Here is a 16,195-nt window from a genome sequence, read left to right on the forward strand (position 1 = left end):
AAATAAACATAAAATAAAGATAAAGTTACTCATGCATTTCCATGGTGGGAATTTCAGATAGGTGTATGGAGATGCTGTGCTCCTCTTGAATCTCTGCTTTCCTACTGCTTCATCCAATCCTTCTTACTCCTTTCCATGGCAAGCTGTATGTAGGGCATCACCGTTGTCAATGGCTACATCCCATCCTCTCAGTGAAAAAGGTCCACAGCACGGCTAATCATCTGTCGGTTCTCAATCAGGTTGGAATAGAATCCCTTGATTCTTTTGCGTCTGTCACTAACGCCCAGCCTTCAGGAGTTTGAAGCTCGTCACAGTCATTCAATCCCAGAATCCTACTCGGAATACCATAGACAAGGTTTATACTTTCCGGATTCTCATGAATGCCACCATCAATTCTAGCTTATACCACGAAGATTCTGATTAAGGAATCCAAGAGATATGCGCCCGGTCTAAGGTAGAACGGAAGTGGTTGTCAATCACGTGCGTTCATAGGTGAGAATGATGATGAGTGTCACGGATCATCACATTCATCAAGTTGAAGTGCAACGAATATCTTAGAATAGGAATAAATCGAATTGGATAGAAAATAATAGTAATTGCATTGAAACTTGAGGTACAGCAGAGCTCCACACCCTTAATCTATGGTGTATAGAAACTCCACCGTTGAAAATACATAAGTGAAAGGTTCAGGCATGGCCGAATGGCCAGCCCCCCCCCCCCCCCAAAACATGATCAATAGTCTCCTCCGATGAATAATAAAATAAAATTGAGACCAAAGTTGTCTAATACAATAGTAAATTATCCTATTTATACTAGACTAGCTACTAGGGTTTACAAGAGTAAGTAATTGATGAATAAATCCACTTCTGAGGCCCACTTGGTGTGTGTTTGGGCTGAGCTTGATCTATCCACGAGCTGAGACTTCTTTTGGAGTTGAACGCCAAGTTGTAACGTGTTTTGGGCTTTCAACTCCGGGTCGTGACGTGTTTCTGGCGTTTTACTCCAGACAGCAACATGGAACTGGCGTTGAGCGCCAGTTTACGTCGTCAATTCCCAAATAAAGTATGAACTATTATATATTGCTGGAAACCTCTGGATGTCTACTTTCCAACAGCATCAGCAGTCCTTTGTCAGCCTCCTATCAGAGTTTTGCTCAAGTCCCTCAATTTCAGCCAGAAATTATCTGAAATCACAGAAAAACACACAAACTCATAGTAAAGTCCAGAAATGTGAATTTAAAATAAAAACTAATGAAAACATCCCTAAAAGTAGCTTGAACTTACTAAAAAAATACCTAAAAACAATGCCAAAAAGCGTATAAATTATCCGCTCATCACAACACCAAACTTAAATTGTTGCTTGTCCCCAAGTAACTGAAAATCAAATAGGATAAAAAGAAGAGAATATACTATAAATCTCAAAATATCAATGAATATTCATTCTAATTAGATGAGCAGGACTTGTAGCTTGTTGCTTCTGAACAGTTTTGGCATCTCACTTTTTCCTTTGAAGTTTAGAATGATTGGCTTCTCTAGGAACTTAGAATTTCGGATAATGTTATTGATTCTCCTAGTTAAGTATGTTGATTCTTGAACATAGCTACTTTTATGAGTCTTGGCCGTGGCCCTAAGCACTTTGTTTTCCAGTATTACCACCGGATATATAAGTGCCACAGACACATGACTGGGTGAACCTTTTCAAATTGTGACTCAGCTTTGCTAAAGTCCCCAGTTAGAGGTGTCCAGAGCTCTTAAGCACACTCTTTTGCTTTGGATCACGACTTTAACCACTCGGTCTCAAGCTTTTCACTTGGGCCTTCATGACACAAGCACATGGTTAGGGACAGCTTGGTTTAGCCGCTTATGCCTGGATTTTATTTCCTTGGGCCCTCCTATCCATTGATGCTCAAAGCCTTGGATCCTTTTTACCCTTGCCTTTTGGTTTTAAGGGCTATTGACTTTTTCTGCTTGCTTTTTCTTTTTCTTTCTATTTTTTTGGAAGCTTTTGCTATTCACTGCTTTTTCTTGCTTCAAGAATCAATTTCATGATTTTTCAGATTCTCAATAACATTTCTCTTTGTTCATCATTCTTTCAAGAGCCAACAATTTTAACATTCATAAACAACAAGATCAAAATTATGCACTGTTCAAGCATTCATTCAGAAAACAAAAAGTATTGTCACCACATCAATATAATTAAACTAAATTCAAGGATAAATTCGAAATTCCTGTACTTCTTGTTCTTTTGAATTAAAAACATTTTTCATTTAAGAGAGGTGAAGGATTAATGGAATTATTCATAACTTTAAGACATAGTTACTAAACACTAATGATCATGAAGTAGAGACACAAAACATAGATAAACATATAATATAAAAACCGAACAGCAGAAAAGTAAGAACAAGGAATGAATCCACCTTAGTGGCGTCTTCTTCTTGAAGGACCAACAATGTCCTTGAGCTCTTCTATGTCCCTTCCTTGCCTTTGTTGCTCTTCCCTCATTGCTCTTTGATCTTCTCTTATTTCATGGAGAATGATGGAGTGCTCATGATGTTCCACCCTTAATTGTTCCACATTGTAGCTCAAATCTTCTAGGGAAGTGTTGAGTTGTTCCTAATAGTTGTTGGGAGGAAAGTGCATCCCTTGAGGCATCTCAATGATTTCTTGATGATGAGCTTCCTCATGTATCTCTTGAGATCCGTGGAGGGTCTCTCTTGCTTGCTCCATCCTCTTCTTGGTGATGGGCTTATCCTCTTCAATGAGGATGTCTCCTTCTATGATAACTCCAGCTGAGTAACATAGATGGCAAATAAGATGAGGAAAAGCTAGCCTTGCCATGGTGGAGGGCTTTTCAGCTTTTTTGTAGAATTCATGGGAGATGACCTCATGAACTTCTAATTCCTCTCCAATCATGATGCTATAAATCATGATGGCCCGATCTACAGTAACTTCAGATCGGTTGCTAGTGGGGATGATGGAACGTTGAATGAACTCTAACCATCCTCTAGCCACAGGCTTGAGGTCCAGTCTTCTTAGTTGAACCGGCTTGCCTTTGGAGTCTCTTTTCCATTGAGCTCCTTCCACACATATGTCCATAAGGACTTGGTCCAACCTTTGATTAAAGTTGACCCTTCTAGTGTAGGGGCATTCATTTCCTTGCATCATGGGCAAGTGGAATGCCAACCTCACATTTTCCAGACTAAAATCTAAGTATTTCCCCCGAACTATTGTGAGATAATTCTTTGGACTCGGATTCACACTTTGATCATGGTTCCCAGTGATCCATGCATTGGCATAGAACTCTTGAACCATTAAAATTCTGACTTGTTGCATGGGGTTGGTTAGGACTTCTGGTGCACGAAATTGTGATCACTACAACTTCGCACAACTAACCAGCAAGTGTACTGGGTCGTCCAAGTAATAAACCTTACACGAGTAAGGATCGATCCCACAGAGATTGTTGGTATGAAGCAAGCTATGGTCACTTTGTAAATCTTAGTCAGGCAAACTCAAATGGATAATGGTGATATACGAATAAAACATAAAGATAAAGATAGAGATACTTATGTAATTCATTGGTGGGAATTTCAGATAAGCGTATGGCGATGCTATGTTCCTTCTGTCTCTCTGCTTTCCTACTGTCTTCATCCAATCCTTCTTACTCCTTTCCATGGAAAGCTTATACAAGGGTTTCACTGTTGTCAGTGGCTACCTCCCATCCTCTCAGTGGAAATGTTCAACGCACCCTGTCACGGCACGGCTATCCATCTGTCGGTTCTCAATCAGGCCGGAATAGAATCCAGTGATTCTTTTGCGTCTGTCACTAACGCCCCGCCCTCAGGAGTTTGAAGCACATCACAGTCATTCAATCATTGAATCCTACTCAGAATACCACAGACAAGGTTAGACCTTCCGGATTCTCTTGAATGCCGCCATCAGTTCTAGCCTATACCACGAAGACTCTAATCTCACGGAATGGCTGGCTCGGTTGTCAGGCGAGCGCTCGGTTGTCAGGCAATCAACCATGCATCGTGTATCAGGATTCCAAGAGATATTCACCTAATCTAAGGTAGAACGGAGGTGGTTGTCAGGCACACGTTCATAGGTGAGAATGATGATGAGTGTCACGGATCATCACATTCATCAAGTTGAAGAACAAGTGATATCTTAGAACAAGAACAAGCGGAATTAAATAGAAGAACAATAGTAATTGCATTAATACTCGAGGTACAGCAGAGCTCCACACCTTAATCTATGGTGTGTAGAAACTCCACCGTTGAAAATACATAAGAACAAGGTCTAGGCATGGCCGAATGGCCAGCCTCCCAAAGAGGGTTCAATCATAAAAACATGATCAAAAGCTCTAAAAACATTTGATCAAAGTTGACCCTTCTAGTGTAGGGGTGTTCATCTCCTTGCATCATGGGCAAGTTGAATGCCAACCTTACATTTTCCGGACTAAAATCCAAGTATTTCCCCCAAACCATAGTAAGCCAATTCTTTGGGTCCGGGTTCACACTTTGATCATGGTTCTTGGTGATCCATGCATTGGCATAGAACTCTTGAACCATTAAGATTCCGACTTGATGAATGGGGTTGGTAAGAACTTCCCAACCTCTCCTTCGGATCTCATGTCGGATCTCTGGATATTCACTCTTTTTGAGTTTAAAAGGGACCTCGGGGATCACCTTCTTCAAGGCCACAACTTCATAGAAGTGGTCTTGATGCACCCTTGAGATGAATCTCTCCATCTCCCATGACTCGGAGGTGAAAGCTTTTGCCTTCCCTTTCCTCTTTCTAGAGGTTTCTCCAGCCTTGGATGCCATAAATGGTTATGGAAAAACAAAAAGCAATGCTTTTACCACACCAAACTTAAAAGGTTTGCTCGTCCTCGAGCAAAAGAAGAAAGAAGAGAGTAGAAGAAGAAGAAATGCGAAAGAAGGGAATGGCTTTGTGTTCGGCCAAAAAGGAGGAGAAAGAGTGTTTATGCTGTGTGAAAATGAAGGAGTGAAGAAGGGTTTATATAGGAGTGGGGGGGTTATGGTTCGGTCATGTATGGGTGAGTTTGGGAGGGAAAGTGGTTTGAATTTGAATGGTGGGGTAGGTGGGGTTTTATGTGAGTAGTGAAGAGAAAGATGGGATTTGATAGGTGAAGGGTTTTTTGGGAAGAGGTGTTGAGGTGATTGGTGAATGGGTGAAGAAGAGAGAGAGAGTGGTAGGGTAGGTGGGGATCCTGTGTGGTCCACAGATCCTTAGGTGTCAAGGAAAAGTCATCCCTGCACCAAATGGCATGCAAAAATGCGTTTTGAGCCAATTCTGGCGTTAAACGCCGGGCTGGTGCCCATTTCTGGCGTTTAACGCCAAGTGCTTGCCCTTTTCTGGCGTTTAACGCCAGTCTGGTGCCCCTTTCTGCCGTTAAACGCCCAGAATGGTGCCAGACTGGGCGTTAAACGCCCAACTGCTAGCCTTACTGGCGTTTAAACGCCAGTAGGTTCTTCCTCCAGGGTGTGCTGTTTTTCTTCCTGTTTTTCTTCTTGTTTTGGCTTTTTCAATTGATTTTGTGACTTCTCATGATCATCAACCTACAAATAACAAAAGAGAATAGATAAAATATAACATTGGGTTGCCTCCCAACAAGCGCTTCTTTAATGTCATTAGCTTGATAGTGGGCTCTCATGGAGCCTCACAGATACTCAGAGCAATGTTGGAACCTCCCAACACCAAACATAGAGTTTGAATGTGGGGGTTCAACACCAAACTTAGAAGTTGGTTGTGGCCGCCCAACACCAAACTTAGAGTTTGACTGTGGGGGCTCTGTTTGGCTCTGTTTTGAGAGAAGCTCTTCATGCTTCCTCTCCATGGTGACAGAGGGATATCCTTGAGCCTTAAACACCAAGGATTCTTCATTCACTTGAATGATCAATTCTCCTCTATCAACATCAATCACAGCCTTTGCTGTGGCTAGGAAGGGTCTGCCAAGGATGATGGATTCATCCATGCACTTCCCAGTCTCTAGGACTATGATATCAGCAGGGATGTAATGGTCTTCAACCTTTACCAAAACATCCTCCACAAGTCCATAAGCTTGTTTTCTTGAGTTGTCTGCTATCTCTAGTGAGATTTTTGCAGCTTGCACCTCAAAGATCCCTAGCTTCTCCATTACAGAGAGAGGCATGAGGTTTACACTTGACCCTAAGTCACACAAGGCCTTCTTGAAGGTCATGGTACCTATGGTACAAGGTATTGAGAACTTTCCAGGATCCTATCTCTTTTGAGGTAATTTCTGCCTAGACAAGTCATCCAGTTCTTTGGTGAGCAAAGGGGGTTCATCTTCCCAAGTCTCATTTCCAAATAACCTGTCATTTACCTTCATGATTGCTCCAAGGTATTCAGCAACTTGCTCTTCAGTGACATACTCATCAGAGCTCATGAATGGCAGAAGTAAGTTCAATGGAATCTCTATGGTCTCGTTTTGAGCCTCAGATTCCCATGGTTCCTCATTGGGGAACTCATTGGAGGCCAGTGGACGTCCATTGAGGTTTTCCTCAGTGGCGTTCACTACCTCTTCCTCCTCTCCAAATTCGGTCATGTTGATGGCCTTGCACTCTCCTTTTGGATTTTCTTCTGTATTGCTTGGAAGAGTACTAGGAGGGAGTTCAGTAATTTTCTTGCTCAGCTGACCCACTTGTCCCTCCAAGTTTCTAATGGAGGACCTTGTTTCAGTCATGAAACTTTGAGTGGTTTTGATTAGATCAGAGACCATGGTTGCTAAGTCAGAGTGGTTCTGCTTAGAATTCTCTGTCTGTTGCTGAGAAGATGATGGAAAAGGCTTGCTATTGCTAAACCTGTTTCTTCCACCATTATTATTGTTGAAACCTTGTTGAGGTCTCTGTTGATCCTTCCATGAGAGGTTTGGATGATTTCTCCATGAAGGATTATAGGTGTTTCCATAGGGTTCTCCCATGTAATTCACCTCTTCCATTGAAGGGTTCTCAGGATCATAAGCTTCTTCTTCAGATGAAGATTCCTTAGTACTGCTTGGTGCATTTTGCATTCCAGACAGACTTTGAGAAATCATATTGACCTGTTGAGTCAATATTTTGTTCTGAGCCAATATGGCATTCAGAGTGTCAATCTCAAGAACTCCTTTCTTCTGACTAGTCCCATTGTTCACAGGATTCCTTTCAGAAGTGTACATGAATTGGTTATTTGCAACCATTTCAATCAACTCTTGAGCTTCTGTAGGCGTCTTCTACAGATGAAGAGATCCTCCAGCAGAGCTATCCAAAGACATCTTGGACAGTTCAGACAGACCATCATAGAAAATACCTATGATGCTCCATTCAGAAAGCATGTCAGAGGGACACTTTCTGATTAATTGTTTGTATCTTTCCCAAGCTTCATAGAGGGATTCTCCTTCCTTCTGTCTGAAGGTTTGGACTTCCACTCTAAGCTTACTCAATTTTTGAGGTGGAAAGAACTTTGCCAAGAAGGCATTGACTAGCTTTTCCCAAGAGTTCAGGCTTTCTTTAGGTTGTGAGTCCAACCATGTCCTAGCTCTGTCTCTTACAGCAAAAGGGAATAGCATAAGTCTGTAGACCTCAGGGTCAACCCCATTAGTCTTGACAGTGTCACAGATTTGCAAGAATTCAGCTAAAAACTGATGAGGATCTTCCAATGGAAGTCCATGGAACTTGCAATTCTGTTGCATTAGAGAAACTAATTGAGGCTTAAGCTCAAAGTTGTTTGCTCCAATGGCAGGGATAGAGATGCTTCTCCCATAGAAATCGGGATTAGGTGCAGTAAAGTCACTCAGCACCTTCCTTGCATTGTTGGCATTGTTGTTATTTTTGGCTGCCATGTGTTCTTCTTCTTTGAAGATTTCTGTTAGGTCCTCTACAGAGAATTGTGCCTTAGCTTCTCTTAATTTTCGCTTCAAGGTCCTTTCAGGTTCAGGATCAGCCTCAACAAGAATGCTTTTGTCCTTGCTCCTGCTCATAAGAAAGAGAAGAGAACAAGAAAATGTGGAATCCTCTATGTTACAGTATAGAGATTCCTTGAGGTGTCAGAGGCAAGGAAAAATAGAAGGCAGAGGTAGAAAATTCGAACTTATCAATAGAGATGGAGTTCGAATTGTGCATTAATGAATAGTGTTAGTCCATAAATAGAAGGATGTGAGAAGAAGGGAAGTAGTATTCGAAAATTAAGTAAAGAATTTTGAAAACACTTTGAAAAACACTAATTGATTTTCGAAAATAAAAGTGGGAAAGAAATCAAGTGATTTTTGAAAAAGAATTTGAAATTAGAAATCAAAAAGATTTGATTGAAAGCTGATGTGTGGAAAACGATCCAACACAAAACTCACCGGCAAGTGTACCGGGTCGCATCAAGTAATAATAACTCACATGAGTGAGGTCGATCCCACAGGGATTGAAGGATTGAGCAATTTTAGTTTAGTGGTTGATTTAGTCAAGCGAATCAAGTTTTGGTTGAGTGATTTGTGTTTAACAAGAAGTAAATGACAGTAAATGTAAAGGGGGAGGGGAGAAGTGCAGTAAATTAAAGAACAGGAAAGTAAATTTGCAGAAACTTAAAGAATAAGAAAATAAATGACTGAAACTTAAAGTGCAAGAAACATAAACTGCAGTAACTTAAATGGCAAGAAAGATAAATGGCTTGAATATAAAAGGGAATTGAGGACTGGGGTTGCAGAATCTAAACCAAGAGAAAGTAAATTGCAACAATTAAGAGAGCAAAAATTGAATCAGAAGCAATAAGCATTCAAACAGAAAGGAAATAAAGTGCAGCAGAGGTTCACAGAAGAACCAAAAGTAAAATTGGGTCTCAGGTCTCAAGAGACTAGGTAGCAGAGCCTAGATCTCTATTTGCCTTCCTAGATCCAAGTTAACAAAGCAATTGACAAGAATTAGAGGAGAAAGCAGTAAAGAAAATGTAAATGGATTCAATTATGCAGAAAGAAAATTGAAGAGAATTTGAATGCGAATTGAGACAGAATTTCCTCAATTTCTCACACCCAAAACTCAGAAACACAAGAGTAGAATTGCCCAAGTAAGAATGAGGAAGGAGATCAGTCAATTCTCCCTTAATCCTCTGAGTGCTCGGTCAAGTCTCTCAAGAACAATTACCAGAAATTCAAAGCTCAAAAGAAAGATTTAAGTAAAAGTAAAATTGAACGTAAAGGTGAAAAGTCAAGTAAAAGTCCTAATTACATCAAACTAGCTTCTATTTATACACTTTCTATTCTTGGATTTTGGGATTTGGATGGGCTTTTGATTTGGTGAAGAAATGAATTAAAATGGGGTTTTAATTTAAATTTTCGGCCCATGAAAATTCACTCCCAGGAGGCTGCCCTGCCCTTGTGGAGGGCAGGGCAGAAAATTGGTGCATGGTGGTGCGTCCGTGGTGCGGCTGGTGCGGCCTTGTGCGAGTTTGGTGCGCCCTGATGCGTGGAACGTTGCCCTGCCCTCGCCAAGGGCAGGGCAGGAAAAGTTGGTGCGCCAGATTTGTCTTGGTGCTGCCAGAACGTGTCATGGTGCTGCCAGAATCCAAAGTTGGTGCGCCAGAATTGAGCTTGGTGCATAGGATGCTGCCCTGCCCTCGCGGAGGGCAGGGCAGAAAAAATTGGTGCTGCCAGGAGAGGATTGTGGTGCGCGCTGGTGCTGCCAGGAGAGGATTTGGTGCGCCAGATTTGTGTGTGGTGCGCCAAGATCGTGCGCCAATCCAAATGCTGCCCTGCCCGCGCCAAGGGCAGGGCAGAGTTCCCTCTTCCACGTCCCGTGTTCGAAACACGGCTGGGGCACAAATTCAATTAATTTCCTTGGCTTCTTGGCACGGCAATCAACCTTAGTTCTTGGCTTCCTCATGGTTCCTTGTTCGATCCTTGTAGCATGCATGGGTGACATTTTTCCCTTGAATTTCTTCCTTGGAGAGCCCGATTCTGCCCTTGTGGAGGGCAGGGCAAGGTTCTCTTCCTCTTGGTCCCAAGGCACATTTTGTGCTCTGCCCTTGTAGTGGGCAGGGCAGAGTTGCCTTCTCTTCTTGGTTCTCTTATGTTGCTGATGAGCGGATAATTTGTATACTTTTTGGTATTGTTTTTAGTATGTTTTTGATATGATCTAGTTAGTTTTTAGTATATTTTTATTAGTTTTTAGTTAAAATTCTCTTTTCTGGACTTTACTATGAGTTTGTGTGTTTTTCTGTGATTTCAGGTATTTTCTGGCTGAAATTGAGGGACCTGAGCAAAAATCTGATTCAGAGACCAAAAAGGACTGCAGATGCTGTTGGATTCTGACCTCCCTGCACTCGAAGTGGATTTTCTGGAGCTACAGAAGCCCAATTGGCGCGCTCTCAACGGCGTTGAAAAGTAGACATCCTGAGCTTTCCAGCAATATATGATAGTCCATACTTTGCCCAAGATTTGATGGCCCAAACCGGCGTTGAAGGTCACCTCAAGAAATCCCAGCGTTAAACGCTGGAACTGGCACCCAAATGGGAGTTAAACGCCCAAACTGGCACTAAAGCTGGCGTTTAACTCCAAGAAGAGTCTCTGCACGAAATTTGCTTCATTGCTCAGCCCAAGCACACACCAAGTGGGCCCGGAAGAGGATTTTTATGTCATTTACTCATTTCTGTAAACCTTAGGCTACTAGTTCTCTATAAGTAGGACCTTTTACTATTGTATTTTAATCTTTGGATTGTTTTTGATCCTTTGACCATCTTTGGACATCTAGTTCTTAGATCATGATAGAGAGACTTTGGTAGCTATCTTCATTTTTATGCTATCTTAGATCATTGGGAGGCTGGCCATTCGGCCATGCCTAGACCTTATGCTTATGTATTTTCAACGATGGAGCTTCTACACACCATAGATTAAGGTGTGGAGCTCTGCTGTACCTCGAGTATTAATGCAATTACTATTGTTCTTCAATTCAATTCCGCTTGTTCTTGTTCCAAGATATCACTTGTTCTTCAACTTGATGAAGGTGATGATTGACGCCCATCACCATTCTCACTCATGAACAAAGTGACTGACAACCACTCTTGTTCTACAAGCATTTGAGGCTTGGTGAATATCTCTTGGATTCCTGATTGCACGATGCATGGTTGATCGCCTGACAACCGAGTGCTCGCCTGACAAACGAGCCAACCATTCAGTGAGATCAGAGTCTTCGTGGTATAGGCAGGACCTGATGGCGGCATTCAAGAGAATCCGGAAGGTCTAAACCTTGTCTGTGGTATTCTGAGTAGGATTCAATGATTGAATGACTGTGACGTGCTTCAAACCTGTAACCTACTGGGCGTTAGTGACAGACGCAAAAGAGTGATTCTATTCCGGTAGGGGAGGGAACCAAACCGGTGATTAGCCGCACTGTGACAGAGTGCATGAGCATTAGTTTTCACTGCGAGGATGGGAGGTAGCTGCTGACAACAGTGAAACCCTACACGAGCTTGCCATGGAAAGGAGTAAGAAGAATTGGATGAAGGCAGTAGGAAAGCAGAGAGACGGAAGGGAAGGCGTCTTCATACGCTTATCTGAAGTTCCTACCAATGAATTACATAAGTATCTCTATCTTTACCTTTGTGTTATTTTCGTTCATCACTATATCCATTTGAGTTTTCCTGACAAAGATTTACAAGATGACCATAGCTTGCTTCAATACTAACAATCTCCGTGGGATCGACCCTTACTCGCGTAAGGTTTATTACTTGGACGACCCAGTGCACTTGCTGGTTAGTTGTGCGAAGTTGTGTAATGCCATGGTATTGAGCCACCACGTGTTTGGAGCCATTACCGGGGATTATGAGAGTTGTGAAAAAGTATTGTTCACAATTTCGCGCACCAAGTTTTTGGCGCCGTTGCCGGGGATTGTTCAAGTTTTGAGCAAGCTTTCTGTCCGGTAACATTAGTGCCAAAAGCCGGCAACGCACCAAGTTTTTGGCGCCGTTGCCGGGGATTGTTCAAGTTTTGAGCAAGCTTTTGGTAACATCAGTGCCAAGATCCGGCAACAACATCAAGTTTTTGGTGTTATTGCCCGGGATTGTTTAGGCTGGACAACTGACGGTTCATCTTGTTGCTTTAGATTAGGTATTTATTTTTTTCGAAATTCTTGAAGATGAATTCTAGAGTTTCATGGTGATTTGTTGAAATCTGGCTGGCTGAGAAGCCATGTCTAATCTCATTGGACCGAGGTTTCAACTCATCATCACAAGAGCTTGTTGATTTTCATCAATCTTGCTTTTGGAGCAATGATCTGCTAAGGCTTGGCTGGCCTTTGGCCATGTCTAGTGTTTTGGACCGAAGCTTTCTTTGAAAGCTTGGCTGGTTGTGAAGCCATGTCTAATTCCTGGACCGGAGTCTTAGACTAGCATTGCACTGATTCCTGGAATTCTCATTAAGAATTTTGATATCTTTTTCCACTTAATTTTCGAAAAACACAAAAAAAAATTAAAAAAATCATAAAATCCAAAAATAATTCTTGTTTGAGTCTAGTGTCTCATGTTAAGTTTGGTGTCAATTGCATGTTTCTGTTCTTATTGCATTCATGCATGTGTCTTAAGAATCTTCAAGTAATTCTTGATGATTTTCGTGCTCTGATCTTTGAATTCTATTGACTTGAGTGTCTCATTTGCATTTTCATTTTGGTGTCTTGCATGCATTGTTATTTGATTCTTGTTGCATTTTGATTTTTCCTTATTATTAAAAATCCAAAAATATTTTTAATTTGTGTCTTTTCAAGTCAATAATACAGAGAATTGAAGATTCAGAACATACAGCAGAGGAATTGCACAGAAAAAGCTGGGCGTTTAAAACGCCCAGTGAAGAAGGACAGACTGGCGTTTAAACGCCAGCCAGGGTACCTGGTTGGGCGTTTAACGCCCAAAAAGGTAGCATTTTGGGCGTTAAACACCAGAATGGATACCATTCTGGGCGTTTAACGCCAGGATGGCTAGAAGGGAAGATTTTGTTTTCAAATCAATTTTTTTCTAAGCTTTCAAAATCTTTTCAAAATCAAATCTTTTTCAAATCAATTCTCCAATCAAATCTTCTTCAAAACCAATTTCTTTCCATTTTTAAAGATACTTACTATCAATTAATGATTTGATTCAACATTTCAAGTATGTTACCTTTTCTGTTGAGAAAGGTTTAATGTTTGAATCATATCTTTTCTTGTTAGTCAAGTTTTTAATTTTCAAATCAAATCTTTTTAAAATGTTTTTCAAATCATACCTTCTCAATCACATTTTTTTAATCAATCATATCTTCTTAACCACATCTTTTTCAAAATAGTTTTCAATCAAATCTTTTTTATTTCTAATTTCAAAATCTTTTTCAAAAATTACTTGATTTCTTTTCCATTTTCATTTTCGAAAATTAAGTAATGTTTTTCAAAAATGTTTTCAAAATTTTTCACTTAATTTTCGAAAATGACTTCCCTCCTTCTCACATCCTTCTATTTATGGACTAACACTATCCTTTAATGCAAAATTCGAACTCCATTCTCTCTGATAAGTTCGAATTTTCCACTTCTGTCTTCTACTCTTCTTTTCCTCTGACACCTAAAGGAATCTCTATACTGTGACATAGAGGATTCCACATTTTCTTGTTCCCTTCTCTTTCTTATGAGCAGAAGCAAAGACAAAGGCATTCTTGTTGAGGCTGATCCTGAACCTGAAAGGACCTTGAAGAGAAAGCTAAGAGAAGCCAAAGCACAACTCTCTTTAGAGCACCTGACCGAATTCTCCAAGGAAGAAGAACAAATGGCAGCCGAAAACAACAACAATGCCAACAATGCAAGGAAGGTGCTTGGTGACTTTACTGCACCTACTCCCGACTTCTATGGGAGAAGCATCTCTATCCCTGCCATTGGAGCAAACAACTTTGAGCTTAAGCCTCAATTAGTTTCTCTAATGCAACAGAATTGCAAGTTTCATGGACTTCCATTGGAAGATCCTCATCAGTTTTTAGCTGAGTTCTTGCAAATCTGTGACACAGTCAAGACTAATGGGGTTGACCCTGAGGTCTACAGACTGATGCTATTCCCTTTTGCTGTAAGAGACAGAGCTAGAACATGGTTGGATTCTCAACCTAAAGAAAGCCTGGACTCTTGGGAAAAGCTAGTCAATGCCTTCTTGGCAAAGTTCTTTCCACCTCAAAAATTGAGTAAGCTTAGAGTGGAAGTCCAAACCTTCAGACAGAAGGAAGGAGAATCCCTCTATGAAGCTTGGGAAAGATACAAACAATTGATCAGAAAGTGTCCCACTGATATGCTTTCTGAATGGAGCATCATAGGTATTTTCTATGATGGTCTCTCTGAACTGTCCAAGATGTCCTTGGATAGCTCTTCTGGAGGATCTCTTCATCTGAAGAAGACGCCTACTGAAGCTCAAGAACTGATTGAAATGGTTGCAAATAACCAATTCATGTACACTTCTGAAAGGAATCCTGTGAACAATGGGACTAGTCAGAAGAAAGGAGTTCTTGAGATTGACACTCTGAATGCCATTTTGGCTCAGAATAAAATATTGACCCAACAAGTCAATATGATTTCTCAAAGTCTGTCTGGAATGCAAAATGCACCAAGCAGTACTAAAGAAGCTTATGATCCTGAGAACCCTTCAATAGAAGAGGTGAATTACATGGGAGAACCCTATGGAAACACCTATAATCCTTCATGGAGGAATCATCCAAATCTTTCATGGAAGGATCAACAGAGACCCCAACAAGGTTTCAATAACAATAATGGTGGAAGAAACAGGTTTAGCAATAGCAAGCCTTCTCCATCATCTTCTCAGCAACAGACAGAGAGTTCCAAGCAGAATACCTCTGACTTGGCAACCATGGTCTCTGATCTAATCAAAACCACTCAAAGTTTCATGACTGAAACTAGATCTTCCATTAGGAATTTGGAAGGACAAGTGGGTCAGCTGAGCAAGAAAATTACTGAACTTCCTCCAAGCACTCTCCCAAGCAATACCGAAGAAAACCCAAAAGGAGAGTGCAAGGCCATCAACATGGCCGAATTCTGGGAGGAAGAAGAAGCAGTGAACGCCACTGAGGAAGGCCTCACTGGGCGTCCACTGACCTCCAATGAGTTCCCCAATGAGGAACCTTGGGAATCTGAGGCTCAAGATGAGACCATAGAGATTCCATTGGACTTACTTCTGCCATTCATGAGCTCTGATGAGTATTCTTCCTCTGAAGAGGATGAGTATGTCACTGAGGAGCAAGTTGCTAAATACCTTGGAGCAATCATGAAGCTAAATGACAAGTTATTTGGAAATGAAACTTGGGAGGATGAACCCCCTTTGCTCACCAAAGAACTGGATAACTTATCTAGGCAGCAATTGCCTCAAAAGAGGCAGGACCCTGGGAAGTTTTCTGTACCTTGTACCATAGGCACCATGACCTTCAAGAAGGCTTTGTGTGACTTAGGATCAAGTGTAAACCTCATGCCCCTCTCTATAATGGAGAAATTAGGGATCTATGAGGTACAAGCTGCAAAAATCTCACTAGAGATGGCAGACAACTCAAGAAAACAAGCTTATGGACTTGTAGAGGATGTTTTGGTGAAGATTGAAGACCATTACATCCCTACTGATTTCATAGTCCTAGAGACTGGGAAATGCAGGGATGAATCCATCATCCTTGGCAGACCCTTCCTAGCCACAGCAAAGGCTGTGATTGATGTTGATAGAGGAGAGTTGATCATTCAAGTGAATGAAGAATCCTTGGTGTTTAAGGCCCAAGGATATACCTCTGTCATCATGGAGAGGAAGCATGAAGGGCTTCTCTCAAAACAGAGCCAAACAGAGCCCCACAACCAAACTCTAAGTTTGGTGTTGAACCCCCACATTCAAACTCTAAGTTTGGTGTTGGGAGGTTCCAACACGGTTCTGAGCATTTCTGAGGCTCCATGAGAGTCCTCTGTCAAGCTAATGACAATAAAGAAGCGCTTGTTGGGAGGCAACCCAATGTTTTATAATTAATTATTTTCTTTTGTTATTTTATCTTTTTTGTAGGTTGATGATCATAAGAAGTCACAAAAACAATGAAAAAAGCAAAAACAGAATGAAAAACAGGAAGAAAAACAGCACACCCTGGAGGAAGATGCTGCTGGCGTTCAAACGCCAGTAAGCCTAGCAGTTGGGCGTTTAACGCCCAGTCTGGCACCATT

The 16,195-nt window shown here is 41.3% G+C and overlaps 1 non-coding gene across 1 annotated transcript; it reads right to left on the reverse strand.

The window, feature by feature from the left end:
• Positions 1-14,183: 14,183 nt before the first annotated feature.
• LOC112718988 (small nucleolar RNA R71) lies at positions 14,184-14,291 on the reverse strand. Its single transcript, XR_003161313.1, has one exon. It is a non-coding gene; the product is annotated as a small nucleolar RNA R71 (small nucleolar RNA).
• Positions 14,292-16,195: the final 1,904 nt, after the last annotated feature.

The sequence above is a fragment of the Arachis hypogaea genome, chromosome 10 (assembly GCF_003086295.3).
Source record: "Arachis hypogaea cultivar Tifrunner chromosome 10, arahy.Tifrunner.gnm2.J5K5, whole genome shotgun sequence".
Lineage (NCBI taxonomy): Eukaryota > Viridiplantae > Streptophyta > Magnoliopsida > Fabales > Fabaceae > Arachis > Arachis hypogaea.